The sequence below is a fragment of the Trichogramma pretiosum genome, unplaced genomic scaffold (genome assembly GCF_000599845.2).
Source record: "Trichogramma pretiosum strain Unisexual culture from Peru unplaced genomic scaffold, Tpre_2.0 scaffold43, whole genome shotgun sequence".
NCBI classification, from domain to species: Eukaryota; Metazoa; Arthropoda; class Insecta; order Hymenoptera; family Trichogrammatidae; genus Trichogramma; species Trichogramma pretiosum.
In genome coordinates this window covers 1,037,285-1,058,952 of record NW_019640864.1, presented here as the reverse complement: position 1 = coordinate 1,058,952, position 21,668 = coordinate 1,037,285, and the positions used below count along the sequence as shown (strand labels likewise).

General features: G+C 38.6%; 1 protein-coding gene and 1 long non-coding RNA gene across 2 annotated transcripts in view; one reads left to right on the top strand and one right to left on the bottom strand.

The window, feature by feature from the left end:
• The first annotated feature begins 1,166 nt into the window (after positions 1-1,166).
• The window catches only part of LOC106649712, a 42,014-nt gene continuing 21,512 nt past the window's right edge, over positions 1,167-21,668 (top strand). The window contains exons 1-2 of the mRNA XM_023457526.1: positions 1,167-1,196; positions 13,787-13,789. The gene's annotated coding sequence lies outside the window, so the exon portion shown is untranslated. The remainder of the gene's footprint in view (positions 1,197-13,786; positions 13,790-21,668) is intronic.
• Positions 15,665-16,396, bottom strand: LOC106649714. The gene is made up of 3 exons (XR_001339311.2): positions 16,288-16,396; positions 16,104-16,218; positions 15,665-16,032 (listed from the first exon to the last, which is right to left on the bottom strand). It is a non-coding gene; the product is annotated as an uncharacterized LOC106649714 (long non-coding RNA).

The following is a 21,668-nucleotide window of genomic DNA, read 5'->3' as shown; positions in this document are numbered from 1 at the left end:
CCTTTTAAAATTCAAATTATTGACACGCGCAACAAAAAGAAAGTATTAATATTATATGTATCCCTCCGCATCGGAGACTCGGCTTGAAAGCTCGTGTCCCGCAGAAAGGTTTTTTTTCCGATGATGCTGCTGCTACCTTACACGTGTAAGCACAGACAAATCGCGATCTGCGCTATTACTTAAGGGGCTTTCGGAGATTATTACACATGTACACAAGGAAGACGTGCAATTATCAGCTCTCTCTCTCTCTGTCTCTCTCGGAACTTATTTTCTTTGCCACCGCGTTTATATGAAAAATGAAAAAAAAAAATAGCTCGAAAATAAATGTTATAAATACATACCGCGAGCCGAGGGTTCATACATATTATAAAGAAACGATCTTTGCCGTTCCGGAAAGGAGAAGATGCCACTCGTCTTGTCGGGAATACAAAACTATATAACGACTTTGACTCACGCGCGCAAATATTATGAAGTTCGAGAATTTACGATATGCTACTGCTGTTTACCAATGCCACACGTAAGTGTCACGCATGTCTCTCTCTCTTTCTCCCTGCCCCCCCATAGTTTGTCCGGGGGCCTTCAAACATCGTTTTCAAGATGTAAATATGCGAAAAACAATGTTTATATTAAACGTTTCTTGAGAAAATGTAACAAAATTACCATTACTAGTATTTTATAAAACGATACGTAACCGTAGCTTTGTTTTCTGTTTTAGGATCCATCTTCCGTAAGTACAGTACTACATACGTAAACGGCATTTGCATGTGTGTACAGCCGATGCTGCCGGACTGCTGACAAACGCGACGTTCGCACGCCGACGACGACAGCCCCGTCGGCTTGCACGTCTCGGCGTGGGTGACAGGATTTACGTGGTTTCTAAATAACTATGCGCCTCTCGGCCTCATTCTTTTCTTTTAACATACAAACGCATACATATAAATACACGTACACATACACACGAAGCAGATGTGTAACACCGCTACATTGTATGTTGCATGTTTTGCATCGCGTCCAAACAACCGGGCCGATCAACGATGTTCATCGACTACTGTGTGACTCTCGGGGTCGACCGTGGCCTGCGTATGTGTCGTTGTCGTCCTTGCCTTCAAACTTTATTCTTGCACCAACGACGCTACCGCTGCCTTTTTTAACTGCTTCATCGACGATCCAACATCGCAATCTTCCATCAAAAGGGCGTGAGTATTGATGTTTATTTGCTTTGATTTTATTATTCGCGGCTGCTTCATTTTGCGATGTTTAGTTTTGTATCATAGAGTTAACTTTACGAGATACAAAAAAAAATCGCGCTAACGAAGAAGAACGTTTGTTAGAAATTATTATCTTATTAGTTTCATATTGTATTTATAGATAAGGTAAACCACCTAATACTGGGACACTTATCCGGACAAACTTTTATTCTACTAATTTATCGTTCAAAAAAACGACCAAAGTGCAAACTAAATTGATTCTCGCGATGGCGGAGGATTTCCAGAATGTAATATATTAGTTGAACAAATTCTAGATCGTAAAATTATTAAAAAATAAGACATTTTCTTGGGTAGTAAAAATCACCTATAGTAGGACACCTCGAACAGCGCCACTGTATAGTAGGACACGAGTCAGACCAAAAGTGGGACATAATAATATGGGTAGGTATACGATCTCAAGCAATGGATATTAATTTGATTTAAATGATAGGTAATATATAATAAAAAGTCAATAGATTTATAATTTAAAGAATAATAGTTATTTATGTAACAAGTGCCCAAAAGGCGTTTTTGGGCACGAGTGTGCGGAAAAAGACACGAGTGCCGGCCATGCCGCAAAAAGCTGGGCACGTGTTGCATACAAAATTTTATGCAATAGTAGGCGAAAAATACGTTCATTTAAATGAGGCGTTTTACCGCACACCCGTGTCGAAAATGTGGCATTTTACCGCACACAAGTGTCCAAAAACGCTTTTTGCGCACTAAAAAATGTGCGAAAAAAGACATTTTTCGTCATACGATTGCATAAATATGTTTTTTATTGTTATTAATCTGATTCCGAAATTTCATGGGTTTTTTCACTTTCATGAAACTGTAACATAAACGAAATGAAAATATTAAAACACCAATGATGATTAATTTCATAAAACAATTAATTATTAAATATAGATCACTAAGTTTGAACACCTATTTCACTCAATTAATTGAAAACAGAATGTAAACATACCTTCAGTGGCTGGTACTTTTCGAGGTTAGGATACTCGATCACCAAAGAGTCTGCGCAAAATCGGCTAATATTTACCCTGCTTTTAATTGAATAATATAATAAGTATAATTGTCTAAAAAGACACACTTTTTTTATAATAGTTACGAATATACACTTACTTCTAATGGATGCAGATATTATAGGCTACCCAAAGCGACAAAGCGAACTGCACCGCGGGGCGTATAGCAAATATGTGACTTAATTTGTCCTACTATAGGACGTATTGCGAAATAACTGCACGTAAATCAGGACATGTTATTATAAAAAAAATATACTATTATTTGTAAAAATAACAGTACAGTCGTGTTCCGGGAAGTCAAAATATTGAATATAAAACTTAACATTACCTACTTTATATTTGACTTTTATCTTCAATTTACAAAAATTGTGTGGGTACTTTTCCACTCAGAAGTACGATTTCGCACCGAAATTTCTTCCCATCAACTTCGTCGTTACTCATTGAATTTTCATATTTTTTGAGTAAGTACAAATAAAAAAAGCGTTTGAGATATGCATATATTAGAGATTCAATTGAATGATAATTCATATGATTTATCGTTGTTTTTATAAATTTTCATTGAAGAAACTACTGAAAATCGCAGGTGTCCCACTATACGACGGATTTTCGCATTGTCCCAGTATTGGGTGGTTTACCTTATTTAAAGTTTTTCGTCCTCGTTGTTATCAACGGAAAAATTGAATTTTTAATCATACCGTTGACTAGGAAACACGTATAAATTCGTGACTGTCTGCGCACAGTCGAGCAAAATAGATATTATATTCTCTTCTCTATCGTTATAAACTCTCTGCTTGATGCTCGAGCATCGCGTCGGAATAGAGTCGTATCATTTGCCGTATATGCAGTATACGCACTGCACAAGCGAGCGACGACTATTATACTGTATCCAACGACGACTTTATTTATTTACCTTTTTTTTTGCATTGCTCTCTGTCGCTCGCTTGTGCACGTGAAAAATCGACGATATTCCCGACGACGCAAAAGTTGTTTATTGCAGTCGTGATGCGCGTGCAAGTTTGTAAGTGCACACACACACACAAGTGATACGTATTATATGTACGGCTCGTTGAGCTCTTGTGGGGCACTTTTACACGAGCTACTCGTCCTAGTTTTGCAATGAAAATGTCCTGTTTATTGTTTTACTTCGTCGACGCGACTAAATCATTTTTCTCTTTTTTTTTTAGTAAATGAAAAAGTCGGACTGCGAGTCGCGACTATATATAACACGCTATATAGAGATATTTTTCTGCGTCGTGGAGTGCATCGGAATCGTCGCTCTTTCTCTGCGGACGTACAGCACAGTCGTCGTCCCCGCGCACGCGTCGTTAATTCGCTGCTGCGCGACCGACGAGAGACCCTCGTGCAAATTTTTCATATATTTTCGAGTGAAACAATGGACGCCCGCAGCGGTGACCCCCCCGCGCGCGGGAGAGAGAAAGAAAGAAGCCCTTATGGAGACGTCACTTTAGCGAGATGCCATACCTTGATTTCGAACATTTGTATACATACTTTAAAAAATAATCGCGTGGGTGAAGTCGCGTCGCACGTGTGCAACTTCATATTTACGACGTTGCAGTCTTCGAAATTCCTGAATTATCGTATTTATAAGTTCCCGGTATATGGTCACCATTGGTCACATGTGATAAACAAAAATATTATAGAGTTCGATTTTATTTTAATGTTTTTCTTTTTCTGCAAGCAAGTCTCTCTCTTTCTCTAAGGCTACTATTGCACGGGCCAATTTTTTTTTTGCTCAACGTCGAAACGTTTATAACTACGATTTTACCGTTGCGTGCCTGAGAGATCAGGCTATTATTCGCGTCGATTCATGCTGACGCGCGCAAAATTCACATTTTTGATTTCTCTAGCACATATCCTTTCGCACACACACAAACACATACGCGCGCGTAGAGGGACTTGACTGCAGGCGAGAGAAGTTTACACCGAGCAAAGTGGCTCGTTCACGTTTCGATAATTGAATGTTGTTTTCATCATTCCAATAGTAACGAGTCACTCATTACCCACACGCCCAAAGGGAAAGAAAGAGAACGAGAGGCGCGCAGGACTCTCGGTTCTTGCGGACTGTATATACAAAGTATATCGAGTCTCGGGATCGATGGGAGTTATTCGGCTGATCGTTCGGTAAAATTTGAAATTTCGGAATGACCTTTCGATTCGTGCGCTGCGCTCGACTCATATTCACGTATAATACGCGAATCGCAAAAAATCAAAGGATAAAAATATCGTTTAATCTTTCGCCGCGCGCCGAATGTACCTCCTATTACACTTATAAAAATATTATTATAAATTGAGCTACTTTCGAGTATAGTCACGCGACACACAGAGTACATAAGTACGTGTGTGTACAAAAAACGAACTGCTCACTTAAGTGCACGCACGTATATTATATGTAAACGTTGGGTGCGCGGCCCTCGACCCGCAACAGCAAGCGCCAGATGCTTCAATATTACTACTACTTGTTTAAATATATTTAAGTACGATTTCCAAGTCAGATTAGAGCGAATTTTGAGACACTAACGACATTATTTCGCGTGAGAAAGACGTTTTCGTTCGCGTGGTGACAATTTTTTACTTCTTTTTTTTTTCTTCTTTTTCGTCGACTTTTTATACCAATGTGGAGATTGTCATCGGGTGTTGACGCTTCGCTGCTGCAGCCGGGCTAATTTTGTGTGCGAATCAAAATCGAGAAACAATGTTTCCGTTAAATTATTTGCGAGCCGTGTAAAAATATCCTAGCGTGCTTGCGCGGAGTCGTTGCATGTAATTCATCAAGAGAGCATAATGTTGTTACAAAAGACATGCCATGATTCCCATTATAGGCAAATTTATCAAAGCACACACTGTTATCCTTTATCAGTGCAATATTCATCGTAGAAAAAGAGAAGAAGAAAATTGCATCAGAACAAAAGAGTCTGATTTCATAATTGAGCTTTGTTAGTCGCGAGATGCACTTTCTTCGGCTGTGTGCACGCATACCTGCTCCCAGTTCGTTTTCCAGGCTCACACATATACATATATGCTTTAATTAATCTCGTCTTATCGACATTATAGATCCCTGTGTCTTACGCGTATATTTAACATACACTCAGCCCGTGACTAATTAGACAAAACGAGCTCGAGATATGTGTATGTGCGCACTCCGTGAGCTGTACACGTAAAATTTTCCGCAATAATATCGAGTTACATCTGATTTATTTCCCAATCCGTGTTCGCGCATTACACAGTATATTAGTCTTACAACGTGTATTACGGCGAATTTTTCCCTCTTACGATATTGTTGATGCCCGAGTGTGTACGTAATATTTGTTTTATTTACGCGCTCGATTCGATTCGCACATAAATGTATAACGCGTGTGTATTATACACGCAGCGTGAGAAAAGCCTCGGCTCAAAAATGAACAGTAACCATTTTCATTTACGACGCTCGTAACTAACGAACTTTAATTATTTTATGTATATTAAAAGAATACATAAAGTACAATAATTTCTTTATTTTCCATAAAGGAAAAGCATCGAAGCGCGCGCGCGCACCTATATTATACCGCTAAATACCGGCGTGCTTAGCAACTGTGAAAAATTATGATAAACATTATGTCTTCAGTTAATATATCATAAAGGAAAAAGAGCGAGAAAAAAATGAGCACGCGAGGGGCACATATCCACGACGCTTGGCATTATAATATACACGGTTGTAAAGGATAAACGCGGCTCTCTCTCTCTCTCTCTCTCTCTCTCTCTTCTTTATAATTGCCGTCGCATTATGAATATTATATGACTGCGATGGCCTTTTTGCATTTATTACGAGAATTATTATATCGACAAAGCCGATTTGCAATCGAAATTTGCCATCCTTCCACCCTAACCTACCTACCTACCTACCTCTCTCTTTCTTTCTTGCTTCTTTTTTACTATGCGCGTCTTGAAAGAGAGAGAGAAAGATAAGCATCTGTAATATTATGTAAATAAAGGACGCGTGCGTTAAGTGCAGAGACGATTTAAAGGCGCGCACGCCGCGTGCATTATATAAAATACTCGGGGATCGACAGATAAGGGATCATAGTGCGTTGAGAGGAGACACACGTAGTATATTACTTACTACTATTTCCTTCATAACACGCCTCAAAATAATTTTTCAAGTTTCGCATTTCTTCGTTGTAAAATATCATTTGTAACAATTTGTACGAGAATTATTTTATAATCAGCAATCAAACTGATTAATCTCATTAAATATTTTTTTTTAAAGGGACTACTATACTCGTACCCGATCGTGTTATCGCAGGAATTTAAGAACTCGCGCTTAATGCATCGTACGCTATATTTTTCTAAATTCAACGAGCAATCACAACACGTTTTATTTCAAAGACAAGATCAAGTCATCACTTTTTTGAGAGTAAAAAAATAAATAGCGATGTATTTTATTAAATAATCGATATCATTGATGAAGTTATTTTATTACCACCTCTAGCTCTAAAGAATAAAAAAACTTCATATTTTCTAACATTACGTATGTACCATCATTTACCTTATCGGAGTGGGTTCACAAATCGATTATTTTGTGCGAATTTTTCCTTTGCATATGTCGCATGTATGCGTAATCAAATTGTGCGTCTGAATGAATGTCACTTTTAAGACAATTCCGGTGCAGTTTTAATGACAATGAGTGCCTGTGTATCGTGTTGTGCATACACGTTCATTAGACGGTGAAGACGGAAAGTATCGCCATCTGTAACTGTCAGTCGTAGCTTATCACAATCGGGGTATAACTTCGCTATTATACGAGTAGTGCATTCAATCGCTAGCAAGGAGAGACATTTCTTCATTGCGAAAGTGTTCATAAATAATATAAGTAAAATAATAAAAGTAAAAGAATTAAATTATATAAAAGTTTAAATAATATAAGTAAAAGGGCATAGATCTCTATCTAAAATCTCGAGACAGTATCCAAATTAGAGGTACATAACCTCGAATATTTTCTAAGTGCATATCGTGAAAATTTACAGTGAATACATATTAGAGAAGAGGGCAATGGAAAGTAGCTGGGACGCAGTTGGGTATAACTATTTTTGTGCATGTCATCATATTTTTTTATAAAACCGCTTCATCAATCATCAAACTATGTTATTCTACAGGGTTGAAGAAGAACCGAATGACGCTTGGCTGGATGTAAGCAAAGATCATAATTTAGATTCGGTAGACTCTTGCAAAACATCGGTTAGTTAAATTATTTACATCATACTCTAATTTTTCGCTATCAAAAAAAATACACAATTTTTATTTTAGAAAAATAACATGAATGAGACGTTACCAGAAAATTTAGATGAAAAAATATTCGTTGAGATCGAGTGCAAGTATGAAAAACCTGAACTGAAGTCATTATCAACAACTATCTGCAAAACTGGGTATCAAAACGGTCCACCAATTTTGAAAGTAAAAAACGAAAATCCAACCAATTATTTGAACGGCAAAAGATTTATAATTTTGATAAAAAAAGCATTCAATTATGATGAGAACTGTCAGTTTCAAGAAAAGTCCCGATTGAAATTTAAAAAATCTGAGAAGTTAAAGATGTTTGAAAAAACAACACAAACCAAAATGTGTCGGAAAATGTTTAAAGGGAAACCTTTCTTAAAAAAACCCATCAATTTGACAGACAACAGCATCAGATCATATGAATGTAAGATTTGTCAAAAGTCACATGAACGTAAGGATACCCTCAAATTTCACATAATGGCAGTACATGATCATTGCAAACAGTTCGAATGTGACATTTGTCATAAATCATTTGGATACCAAAGTATACTCAAAACTCATACTATGAGAATACATAATCCTTGCAAACCTTTCGAATGTGACATTTGTCACAAATCATTTGGACAAAAAACTAATTTCGAAATTCACGTTAATACAGTGCATAATCGTAGCAAACCCTTCGAATGTGACATTTGTCAAAAATCATTTGGACGCAAGGGTGACATGAAAACTCACATAAATGTAGTTCATAATGGTATCAAACCCTTTGAATGTAGTATTTGTCACAAATCATTTGGACACAAAAGTAACCTCAGAAATCATATCAATTTAGTACATAAACATAGCAAACCCTTTGAATGTGACATTTGTCGGAAATCATTTGGACGAAAATATAACCTCATTCGACACATAAATGTAGTACATAAACATAGCAAACCCTTTAAGGGGAGGCTCTCATGAGACTCGATCAAAAAATCGATTTTTTTTTTTTGCTTACTTAGATAGCAAATGTCCCGTAGAATACACCCCCGAAACCCTTTTTATCAAAATCGATTTAGTTAAAAAATTATAGGCAAAAAACCGAAGCTGTCTTTTTACGAGGGAACGATGTATGTATGTATGTACATTCACTTTCTAAAACTTTAAACGCGTTTTTCTCGAAACTATGTTTTTTGAATCGGGCGGCAACATATCTCGAAAAGTACTGCACTTAGAGATACGCTTTTTTTTTATTTTAAAGCTAATTAAATTGTCTGGAGGTTGAACCTATAAAATTTTTAATTTTTTCATTATTATTACTTTTTACAGCCCTTAAAAGAGCCAAAAAAGGGCAAAAAAAAGAAATTTTTTTTCCGAAGTCCGCCATTTTATCAATTTTTAATTTTTTTGCAATTATCTAGGTTCAACCTCCAGCAAATGTCATCTAGTTTAAGAGGAACTTTGCATTTTTAGTTTCGGGCAAAAACTGAAGGCGCTAGCTTGCCGCCCGTTGAGGTACCTTTTTTTAACACGACCTCCATCAAACGCTACTAGGCGATAAATAATTCGATATTTTGGTCTGAAAAAATTTGTAAATATAGTTGAATACATACTTTATAAGTACGAAAAAAATTTGACTGCATTATTCACTTCCTTCCACGAAAACAAAAATCACGAAAAACATGTCATTTTTGATGCGCTAGATGAGAGCCTCCCCTTAAATGTGACATTTGTCGGAAATCATTTGAACTAAAACATAGCCTCATTCGACACATAAATGCAGTACATAATCAGAATAAACCCTTCGAGTGTGAGATGTGTCACAGATCATTTGCACAGAAAGGTCATCTCAATGTTCACATAAGTACAGTACATAATCGCAGCAAATCCTTTGAATATGAGATTTGTCACAAATCATTTGCAGAAAAGGGTACTCTCAAAAACACATAATAACAGTACATAATCGTAGCAAACTGTCGGAGTGTGAGATTTGATACAAATAATTTAGATGTCGGAATCTTCTCAAAATGCACATGAATGCAATACATGATCGTAAGAAACCATAAAATGATTTGTTCAGAGATATTTGAACATTATGAAAGTTTCTACACAAGCATGAGTGTTCTAAGGAATTTTGGAAAATCTTTTACATGGATATTCTTGAAGTTTGTGAATAATAATAAAATATTAAAAACTGCTTTTCATTTTGTCCTGACTATGAACATTTCAGTTACGTTTCATAACTAGACTAAAATATTAATAATTTTTTGTCTTCAATTTGCACATAAATGACTTCATAAATGTATTAAGTTCATCAAATACTACTTGCAATCGAGATGTGTTCTTCCTTATTATAATATCATGTAAAGAAGATGTTTATAATTTTCAAAATTAATAAACTATTAACATAAATGAAACATGAAATTTTATGATTTAAATTCTATCATAATACTTGGATTCAACTGAATACTTCTATTATTTACGAGAAAAATCATTCACAACAATACAAAAATATAACAAGGACTAGACTAATTAATGCATTCTACATTCTACTCATATTTTAGTTGAGTTTTTAACTAGTAGCAAAATTCTGTCGAAAATAAAGCTGACTATCGCAAAATTATTTGTCACTTTTAAAGAGAAAATATATGGTGCATTATTTCAAAAGCGTGATATGACATGTCTTGTTATTGTAGCTATTAGAAAACTTTGAAAAAATAAAAACTAAGACGGTAGAACCTTTCATTTTACCGAATTTTACCTTCCGCAACTATAAAATTTCCATAAAAAAAGACCACATCGATTTGCCAGCCGGATAAACACACCAAATGTCCCCTCCGTGACCTGTCCTGAACTCAGAATCGATTGTTTTCACTCATTAAAAATATTTTTACAAATACCCAGCAATATTGTGATACATGGGCCTTATTCTATACATCCTAAAGAAAGTTTTTTTGTAAGACTCGTCATCTTAAATAGTCTCAAAACAATTGTACATAAGTTACAAATGTGTCCTTAAATTATGTGAAATTTTACATCATTACAAATATAGTGCCAGTAAACGGGCTAGACAATAATTTTGACCTCTCTAACTATACGAGGGTCATCTTTCAGAACTAAGGTACTCGATTTTTGCCCGTAGAATATTCAAATCTTAGTTGCAGCTTCGCTATAACAATACTTGCACACGAAAATCGTACTAGTAAAATAAAGTGTCCCCTCCGTGATCGACGAGTTTTTGAGCTAGCACTTTTTATTTTTGAATCTGCTGGCGTAAAAACGTTCGTCTTTACAAACAATTTTTGTGCGTGATCGGAAAAAAAAATTTCAACTTTGTTGTCGTCGTGAAATTTGATGAAAGTGCGATTTGTCCCCTCCGTGAGTGTCCCCTCCGTGACAAATTTTCATGTTTGCAATAAGAAAATAAACGGATTAGATGATGGCCGGTAAAAAGTGAATATTCCATGAAAAAACAAAGAATCAAGTGTCACAAACTACGGGGGTCCGGAAAAATTAAACTCAAAATAGAAGAAAATAAGCTGTGCAAGCTCGTGTATCTGAGCGGAGAGAGAGAAAAATATTTTAATTACGACTGAAAATAACTGATACATGAGATAGCTGAATAATTAAAGGAAAAATGATGGGTGTGCACACGCAAAGAGAATATTTCAAACTAAAGGTATGCACGCGCGGCAATGGTGAAAAGTTCGGTTTTTCACCTAGGATCTCTATCCTTCGGTGTACATAATGACAGCGATTATTCGTCCCGCTCTGCTCGTGCGTTATGTGTTGACCTCGTGCATATGGATACCAATTATGTGCCACGCATCGTCGTCATCGGATTTCACCGAAAAGCTCAGACAAACTTGGTGAATTCGCTATTCGATCGATCACGACTTCTACCGCATCGCATATATTATGCGCCACGCGATCGATGAAAACAATAGAATTCTCCCGATTATAAACTCCTCTTCAAATAGATTTCGATCGAAGAAGACGACTTCTTTCGATCAAAAGCAAAAATCTCGATTATCACAATCGCGGGCGCGCCAAGGTGGATAATGACTCGACAGCTCTCGTTCCGAGCTGCGTATTCAATGGGCAGCTTTTCCTACCTGTCACAGCGCGTTGCCTCGCGTTATGATGGATTAAACGCGGCGTCTTTGCTCGCGTACACATCTCTGTATGTTTTAATTTCGCGTATGTATGAATTCGCACGCGTCGCGCTCGTGCGCATCGCACAAACAATGATTTCCCCGCGGAGCTGTGTGGCAGCGGCGGCCCAGCGGCGATCTCGTGACAGATCGTATTTTTTTGTTATCCGTTTTGTTTTTATGCTGTAGCCGTAGCCGCAGCAGCGAGACGAGATAATTTCATTACGGGATTTATCGATGCTCCCATATTGGTATATGGGCATAACTTTTTAACAGTTCCGCAGAGAGTCGAACTCGCGGTGCGCACGTATTAAGAGACACGTGTTGCGTGCGCCTTTCCTATATGGCCATATTTCCATCGCTCGTCGCGAGATTATTCATTCTTCATACTAGAACTCAACCAAAATAAAAAATAAATGGCCAAAGAAAAGCACTCAAAGGCAAAAAGTGAAAAAATAAATTCTTCACTCCCGAGATGAAAAACAAATCTTCTTTTCCAAACGAATTTTGCTTGTTTCGAAAATAAAGCCACACGCGCGCGACTATAGCGGGAGGAAAAGCCAGTGCGCGACGCGACGCGTGGGCGGGGTAGGGGCTCAAGCGATATAACAATAAAACGCACTAGCAGAGCGGATCCCTGTGTAAAGCACTCGACCTTCTCGACTCAACGGCGGGAACACGCGAGATCATCCTCGAAGCGGGGGGATAAAAATTACCCAAAACTCCGGGACTGCCGCTGCCGGTCTCGCTCGGTGATATACGCTTTATCACTCACACGTACCGCGCCTACATGCACTCTCGTGCGCGCTGTGGAACAAGCTCCGCTACGAAGGATCGTATATACTTTATATTATTATTATTGTTATTTTTTTTTTAGTTTTGATGCGAGTAAATGTGCGATAGTGTAAAGCGTTATAACATTTTTTTCAATGCCGATCTATCCGAATAATAAAAGTGTACAACAACGTGTCAAATTATATGCCAAATGTCGAAAAAACACTGGTGGCTTAAATTTCGCTCGAGTATAATACACTTGTTTTTCTTCTCACGCTCTTTGCTCAATTTTTTACTCTCTCTCTCTCTCTCTTTCGTTCTTTCTTCTTGCAAACTTCTTTGATATATAAACAAAATCCAACAGCAAACATTAAGAAGTACAGCACACACATAGTTAGCGGTCACGAATTTTCTTAAACGATAATTATCCCCTGTACGTTTGTGTATACTACTGTGCAGTTGGGCTGCCGATTTTTATCACTTATTAGTTGCGGGGATAGAGAAGTATACTTACCTCCATTTCGTTTTTTTTTTCACGATTCTCAGGAGTCCACACGGAGACGGCGGTGACATTTAAATCATAGGTGGTGTCCAAAGTATTTGATCATGACGGATCGCCGTAATAGCCGAGTTCCTGCTCGGTGTATACCAACTCAAACGCATGCATTATATTTCCGCGATATTGGAAAAAAGCTCTTTTGACTTTCTAATTTCGATGCGATTTTTGCTTCGGTTATCATTATTATTATTATTATTATTATTGTATTATTTGCATATACGTATGTGCACACGGTGTATTACGTCTAAATGTAAATCAAGCGTCGATGAGCGTGTTACACATGTTTTTGTTTGTTGAAGATATCTCTCAGTGTAATCTGGGAATATTACTATCTTTTTGAATACAGTCGATTATTATTTATTAGTTTAAAATAAAAATCAAAAAATTTATAATATTTATAATAATCCCAAATAATCCAATCATTAAGTATAGCAACGAGCTAGGAAAATGAAAAATCTTGTCTCAGGCTGCGTCGCAATCAAGTCCAAATCGATTTGTCCCCTCCTAATAATTCCGTGCGCGTACACATACGCCTCTATCTTTACAATATCATCATCGATGGCTTGAGACATAATTTCACCTATGTACGCGGTGCTATTATCATTAAGCTTTCAGCTCTCATTATAAAATGGCAATATTATGTACTGCGAATAATCGGCGCATCAATTTGCATTTAATGTTTTTTTCTCTCTGTTTCATGTGCTTCGGTGTTTCACGCTGCGTTGCTGATGCTGCTGTTGCCACACGTGTTTCGTACGTGTAATTCAACGTTGACAGTATGTAAGTATACGATAAAAAATGACTTTATAATCTTATTAATATGTGCCTTCTTCGTTTACTGTTCAAGTCGACGATCTTTGTTTATTTCTATACTTTGTCTGCCGTGGAGCGCGCGCGTTCGGCTATTATGCCGTACTGTATAACGCATATTTCCGATGGTGATCATCACCGAGTAAAAATCGAATTTATAAGCCACGAGAGGTATATAATGACTCTTAGCTCTTGGTATGAGAAATCGCGCTATACCGACCACCTTTCCGCGAATGTGTATTAAATCGAGCTGTTGCTGCTGCTGCTGCCGCCGCCGCGGCTGCAAATGAAAATTGGCGCGATTAAGTCCCGCGCGTGCCCGTATACATATAAAATCTCCTGCGCGTATGGAAGCGTGGCCGGCCAGTGTATACGTTACGCAAAATTGAACCATTTTCCCGAGAGAGTTTTTTGAGCGATCTTCAAGCTCGCGGCAGCGGCAGCTCAACCGAACCGTGCCGAAACAATGGATCTCTCAATCCAATATCTTCGATCGCTTCCACTTTTATGTGTGCGAGAGTATGAGTATTTATATCCTACATACCCAATTACGGTCATTACCGGCGATATATAATGCCTCGGGGTTAAGAGAAAAAGGATAATTGACGCTTGATCCATCACACACCAAAACCGACGGTAGTATACTATATGTATAATACAAGTATAAACTTCCGTACGTGACGCGCTCAAGAGAGAGGCCCTTTCAACTCGGCGTCGTGCCTGCCTCGTACGCGCGCGTGCGATTCTTTTAATGAACTCGTTTAATCCTCGAAAGAGGCCGCAAATGCGCTCGCGCGAAATTAGGGCTCAAATTGATTTTCTCGAAATTAATAGCCGCGCGCGATCGGAGAGATCGCAAACCGGAAACTTATTCCAACTTGGACGCTTAGCTTAGGCGTCGATTTGTTTCGTTATTATTGATTTCATTAGGACCAATTTTATCCTTCTGCACTGGTATTAAACGTAAATTGAACGCTCGCCCGGCATTGGTTCGTCTCTTTTCTCACTCTACAAATTCATGCATCTTTGTGTTATCTTTCCTCTCTTGAAAAAAGCGATGGCCTGAACGTGACATCAAAATAAACTAGCTGTGATTGATCATTGGAAGTATTGTCGTAACACCTTCTCTACATTTAGCGCGTGTTCTTCAATTCATCATAATGCGATAGCTTTCGAGTCGCACGGAGCAAACTGGTATGTAGCTTGTGCATATAAAACGCGTTGAATGGTGGCCACATTTTATGAATTCATCAGTAGTAAAATTGTTATTTTTAACTTTGAGCAAATTACCTGACGATATTTTACCTCGATGATCCGATCAAACTTTAAGGAGATATTGTTTTTATTTCATATACGTATGTTAATTTGTTACATACGTGTTCTCTGTGTAGTTCATACATAAATGACATAGTAGCGAATTTGCATTCATGAATGTATGTATCGTAAACATATCTGGGATTATAATGTCTTTTAATGTACTTTGCATCGATTTTGATCAATTGTCGTTACTTTCAGAGTTTTTATCGATAATTTTAGTTGTCCAATATTCCGCTAGTACGAGAACCAGTTGAAGAAGTCAGCGTGCGAAGTTTAGGAACGATTATTGCTTCAAGGCAAGAATTTTATATTAACATAATGATATAGGAAGTAAATACTTGGGACAAGGTTCGATTTATAATTGAAATGTTGAGAGCGATCGATGATTGAAAATAACAATTTATTAACCATAATCCAAAGAACAAATGAAAGACAAAACAGTGTCGATATTTTAGTTTGTGTACGACGACAGTCATGACAAAGTGAGTGAAATATTTTATTGTTCTTCACAAAGTTCAAGGACATTCATGTAAAAGGTTTTCCAAAATTCCGTAGCGTACTCTAGAATGTGTAGAAGTCTTCAATGGGTTCATGTGTTACAACAAATTTTACGGTCGTAGGGTTTGCTTTGAGAATGTGAATTTTCAGGTTCACTTTATAGAACTATGTATTGTCATAGTATAAGTTTTGAGTACACTTTGGTATCCAAATGATTTATGACAAATGTCACATTCGAAAGGTTTGCTTACTGTCATGTACGGTAATTATATTGAGACGATCTTGTCGAGCAAATGATTTGTGACAAATATCCCAGTGAAAGCATTCACTGCGATCATGCACTGCATTTTTTCGTCTAACTTTTCCTGTAACGCCCTAACCTCATTCACGTGATTCGACTGTAAAATAAAAATCTTATTATAGTATTTGATAGTGGAAAATTAGAACATTATTAAAATAATAAATTCACTGGTGACTTATAAAAAGAGAATGTTTCAAAGCTTTTGATTTCGCAAGAGTCCACATAATCGAAATTATAATTTTCACTTGCATCTGGCCAAGGATCATTCGGCTATTTCTTCACTCTTATAAAAATAAAGTTCTATAAAGCAATTATTTGAAACTATATCATGGCATGAACAAAAAAAGAATACCTAACTGTGTCAGCTCTATTTTCCATCACTCCCGCGATTATATGTTATAACAGTGAATTTTTATAAAATAACTCGACAAGATGTTAGAGGTTAAATTTCTCAAGCAGCCAACACGTATCCTCGATATTGCCAATTTGTAAACACTAGCTTACTGCGGGAATTTAGATTATCGCTAGCTACTGAATACACTACTCGTATATTAGCGAGGTTACCCCCTCCGATTGTGATAGCTACAGACGACGATACTTTTTCCCACTATCGTTGATTGGCCACAAGCAGTAATGTCTATGTGAGGCAGAGGCACTCGCATATCATTGAAACTACAATCATCAAGTGTACTCGTCAGTCACACAAAAGAGAAATATTTCTACATTACCACGAACACAGTACATAATGGTATGTTGTGCATCTGATATTTTAAATCAAGTTCGGTTAGTTAGACATTGGAGCTGCAGATGGTAGTAAAATAACTAAAACAGTGGCATCGACAATTGTAGAAAATACATCTCTACTTATTTTTACTTTAAAAAAATATGATGGCTTAATTGTGTCTTTGAAATAAACATGTTGTTATTATATGTTGAATTTATGTAGATAGCGTAGGTTGTGTTGAGCGCAAGTTTTTGAATTCTAGATGGTGTGATGGAGTGCGCGTTCAGTGCGCTGAACGATACGAGCATTCTTATATAATACGAGCCTCGAAATTCAAACTCGTCGTATTATCAACTAATGATGCGTGTGCGTGTGTGTCTCGCAGCGATGCATTTATAAATAATACAAATAAGCTGGAATCCGCGTAGATTTGTGCCTATACGTGCTGCACAGCCTACCGTTCTCTCTCTCTTTCTCTCTCTCTCGGCCGTCGCCGGGGAATATATCCTGGTATAAGGGGCTAATTCGCAGTGATGCACGATGCGGTCATAGTGCCAGTGGCTGACCACACGCCAGATGCTCGGACCTCCACATAGCTGTATGCGCGTGTGTGCATGTATACAGGCACGAGCAGCCCGACCAGAGCAGGTCGTCGTGAAAAATTCGCTGCCCGGTGTCGGGGGCTGCTCGTCTATATATAATACGTATATATTGTAAGCGAGCTCGGCCACAAGGCAACCGCCGCTGCGGACGGCCGCGTAAAGGTGTGTGATGCGGCTGCACACCAAGTTTTTGCGCAAAGTCTCGAGATTTATTTAAAAACGATGATCTGGCCAGGAAAATTAGGTGGAAAATTGTGTTAGGCCAAGGGGGTTTATGCGTACGGCAAGGTATACACGCGGAATATACGAGTCGAGCATTTAGCAACTCTCGAGTCTCGCTGCAGTTTCAATTTTAGCGCCTGTGGCTGGTCGCTCGCGTACACATCTGCGTTTGTGCGAGCTGCATACATGCACACGCTGGAATGACCCTATAAAAGCCGAGCCCGAGAGTGAGAGGGAGAGAGAGAGAGGAACTCCACGCGAGCATAGATATATGCAACAAAACACGAATTGTCTTTTTCTCCGTATCTGCGAGTGTGTATGCATTTGTGCACAACGGCATGCAGTAACAACAACAACGGCAGCAGCAGCAAAGTGCACATGCGCGATGACTTTATTACCACGAGCCCGAAATCGTTATGGCCCTTTATATGGCACGCTGTAAAGAGCTCTCATTCTCTCTCTGTTTCTCTGTACATTGCATCGAAGTTTTTTCCTCCTTTTTTCCGTTCTACGATTTTATGCGCTTCGCTCGCTCGCTTGTGCTGCAAAGAGCTCGATCGTTGATTAGTTCGGGAGGCGCCTCGTGATTGCCCCGAAAATTCGTGTACTACAACGATTCATATAATATCGCGAGTGCGGGGCTTTTGAACCCAAAAAATCCAAATTAACGAGCGGATTTGAAAAATTCATTACTCGACCTCTCGTTCTCTCGTACGCGTGTTGGCGTGGCCGCATCGATTTATTCTTTTCGGCGTCTTATTTCGAATACTGTATGTACGTGTATGACACGCGTATATGAATACTCACGAGTGAATCTCAATGATCCCCCATGCCATAAATACCGAAAATATGTGTATATACGAAGCTGTGTACAACCGAAAATATATATAAATACAAGATTGTACATTGTAAAGTAAAAAAAAATGAAACGAAAGAAGGATATCTCGAGTTTGTAAGCAACGCGTAAAATAAGCGCATACAAACGCACGCGGCTCGTTCGTTCGACCTCGCGAGATATCGCGCGAGACTCGTGTGTGTATGTGTGTGTATGTGTGTGTGTGTAGAGAGAGAGAAAGAGAGAGAGACCTCTTTTATCGATACCGCGCGATCGGCATTCAAAAAATACATATTATACGTATCGTACCTTCGGAAATCAACGGAAGTAATTAATATTCGTCCGGAACGAATCTTGCGCGCATAAACACGAATGTGCGAGTGAACGCCGAGCGAAAGGAGAAAAAGGTATACAAAAAAAAAAGGAGCAACGATTCCTCGGCTACTCTCTCTCGCTCTCCGCAGGAAGAAATTTCGATCCTCGTACGAGCTTGTGCCGTACGTGTGCGTGTGTATTGGTTTACAAGCGCGATTCTGCGAGAAATAACGTATTACTGTCGAAGCCGATAAATTCGATATTAATATCGGCTATTTATTTCGAAGGAGCGAGAGAGAAAGAGCCCCTCCGCCCGCTATATGAACGCCGAGTGCAATAAAGTGTCCCTCGTCGTCGAGAACAGAGAAAGAGAAAAACTTACTCTTTTCATAAAACAAATCTTTTTCGAGTATAAAGAGACTATCATATCGACCGGTAAAAAGAAAGAGAGAAAGAGGAGGAGCTGGACGGTTTGTTCGCGCATAAATACTTGGGCAAAAGTTGAAATACAAACAAAAAGGTTTCTCTCTCTCTCTCAGCCATAAGAGAGCCGGTGCAGCAGTCCTCGAAGCTCACGACGACGACGACGACGATACGATCTCACGAGCAGCAGCGGCAGTGGCGCGGCTCGTCTGTGACCAAGGAAATATTTATGCAGAGTTTGGACAGTACACACACTGCACAGTGCAGATATACATATGAGATCCTACGAAGCAATGATTATCTCATTTTTTGGAGGGGAAGAAGCTCAGAAAATTTTTCAGATTATCCGACGATAAACTTTGACCTGGCGCGACGATTTATCTGACGTTGTCGATGGGTATCCCCTATATACCCAAAATTCAATTGCTCTCTGAGTTACGTATATGCTGCCTCGTGCGCGCATGGCAGTTATCTATGCGAACGCATACACGGTAATTCCTTGGGAGCTTGGAACCGAGAAATCGACTCGATACGACGTTGTAAACCGGAGAATCTTCATTTGGCATGTATATGCGACAAGAGAGAGAGAGAGAGATGGCAGGGGGAAAGACACAGACACAGTTTCAATTTCGTAACGCCAATCCAATCATGTAAATCAGGGAGGACTGAGGCATTATCGGCATGGTATACGAGTTTCCCCTGATCGACCCCAGCTCTCCACCTATCTCCAATTCTCGGACAGTTGAGCAGCAGCAGCAGTCCGGCAAGTTTATCAACGAGAAAAATTGATTTTTCGATTGATCATTATTATTATCGCGATTTATATTTGCTCTCTTACGTCAGAGCTGCAGCGCGGCCGGAGGATTTCTCAAAGGGGCATATCTATCGGCGATTCCGTATGCGTAATATTAAACACGATTCGAACGAACAATCTGCTTGCGAAATATAACAGCGTGTTCCTATATGCTCCTTCGATACGAATCATTTAAAATCTCGTAAATCATACGTACGTATACACATAACGTATCGCGGCATGTGTAGCCGAACGAGCGCCGGAGCTGCTTTACACGCGCTTCTGATTATTATCGTATAATTTACGTTTCGCGCAATACTCGGAGAAATATCGCGTGGATCCGTAGCGGAGGAGTTTTTCACTTTCGTGCGCACTCGCAATATTACGTGTTTATATCATCGTCGAAACTCTCGTGGCGAAAATCACATGCGAGAGAGGAGCCAATATCGGCGATCAATCGTTGGCCAGAAGAACAAGCTGCTGCTGCTGCTGCTCTATGCTCCGACCAAGTGCACACAAAGCCCAAAAAGGGAGCTCTGGTCAGGTCCGACGAAGCGAGTAGAATCGAGGAAAGGGATGAGTATATGCTCCTATGTAGACGTATCGGCGCGCGCTACCAACTAATCCAAGCATTGGCTAATCGCCTGCACTCTGGCCTCTCTTGCACTGCAGGCGAAGGGAGAGACGCAATTCCTGGCGCAGCAGCTGCAGCAACCTCTCTATGCGTGTAGTCAGATTCCACTGCAATAAAACGTAAATTATGTCGACGTATATTTTGAGGGTAATTTAATCAACTTTTTAAGTATTTTCATCTTACAAGATTTAATTGACTTTATACAATGTTTGAAAAATATCAGAAAAATGAAAATTTAATAAATTTTTAGATGACTAGACGATCACTGAGGACCATAAATGGTTTAATAGAATATTAAGAAAAATCATCATGACAAAAGCTTTAACACCGACATACTTGGAAAACACTTGATCAATTTTAGACACTTAGTTTACCCCTGAAAAAGAATTATATCGCCAGACTCTTTGGCCAAAGTTGTCGAAAGATTGATACGAATAAAAAAACGCCAAACTTAAGATGATATCGGGTTGAAATTTGAAATTCCGAAATATCTTGATCGTTTTCGTTGGAATTCGAATTGTCAAACAAAAAAGACTCATTTTATATATAAACGGCATCACTACAGTAATTGGACCGATCATCGCAGTTACATGCTGTATTGGCTACTGTAATGCTATTTTTACGAAAATTGTCACAATAAAAATAGAAGAAGATTATCGTCGGGGAAGTAAATAGTTGCGTGCCCGTGTCAGTCGTATCATAATTGCGGCGATCGAGACGTAAGCTAAATATAAATAAGTAAACCTAAAAAATTCTCGATGAGATTAATACAGTTCAAAATTTGATTTAATTTGATTTGATCGTCAAGAAGCTCAAAGATGTGTCAACATTTTATAAAACTTCCATCACCGCTATTTCGAATGATTGAATTATGACTGCCGACTTGAATGAATCTGGCTATTTATAAATTAAGAATCTGTCAAGAAAGCAGCAAAATATTGCTAGTTTCTAATTGAATGTTGCATAAACTACTGGCAGCAATGAGAGAAATTGCCAATTGACTTGGGATATCGCTGCAGACGGCGGCTTATTTCATTGCATCTACGTAACGATCCATCAGCCCTTTTACATGCGCATACGTATAAGTTCTGCCATTTGAGCAATATAACAAGCTCCGATCGAAGTCGTGTTACAACGATCTGTAAGTTCGATTTTTTTGACGCCGTTACTCATTCGTACCTCGAG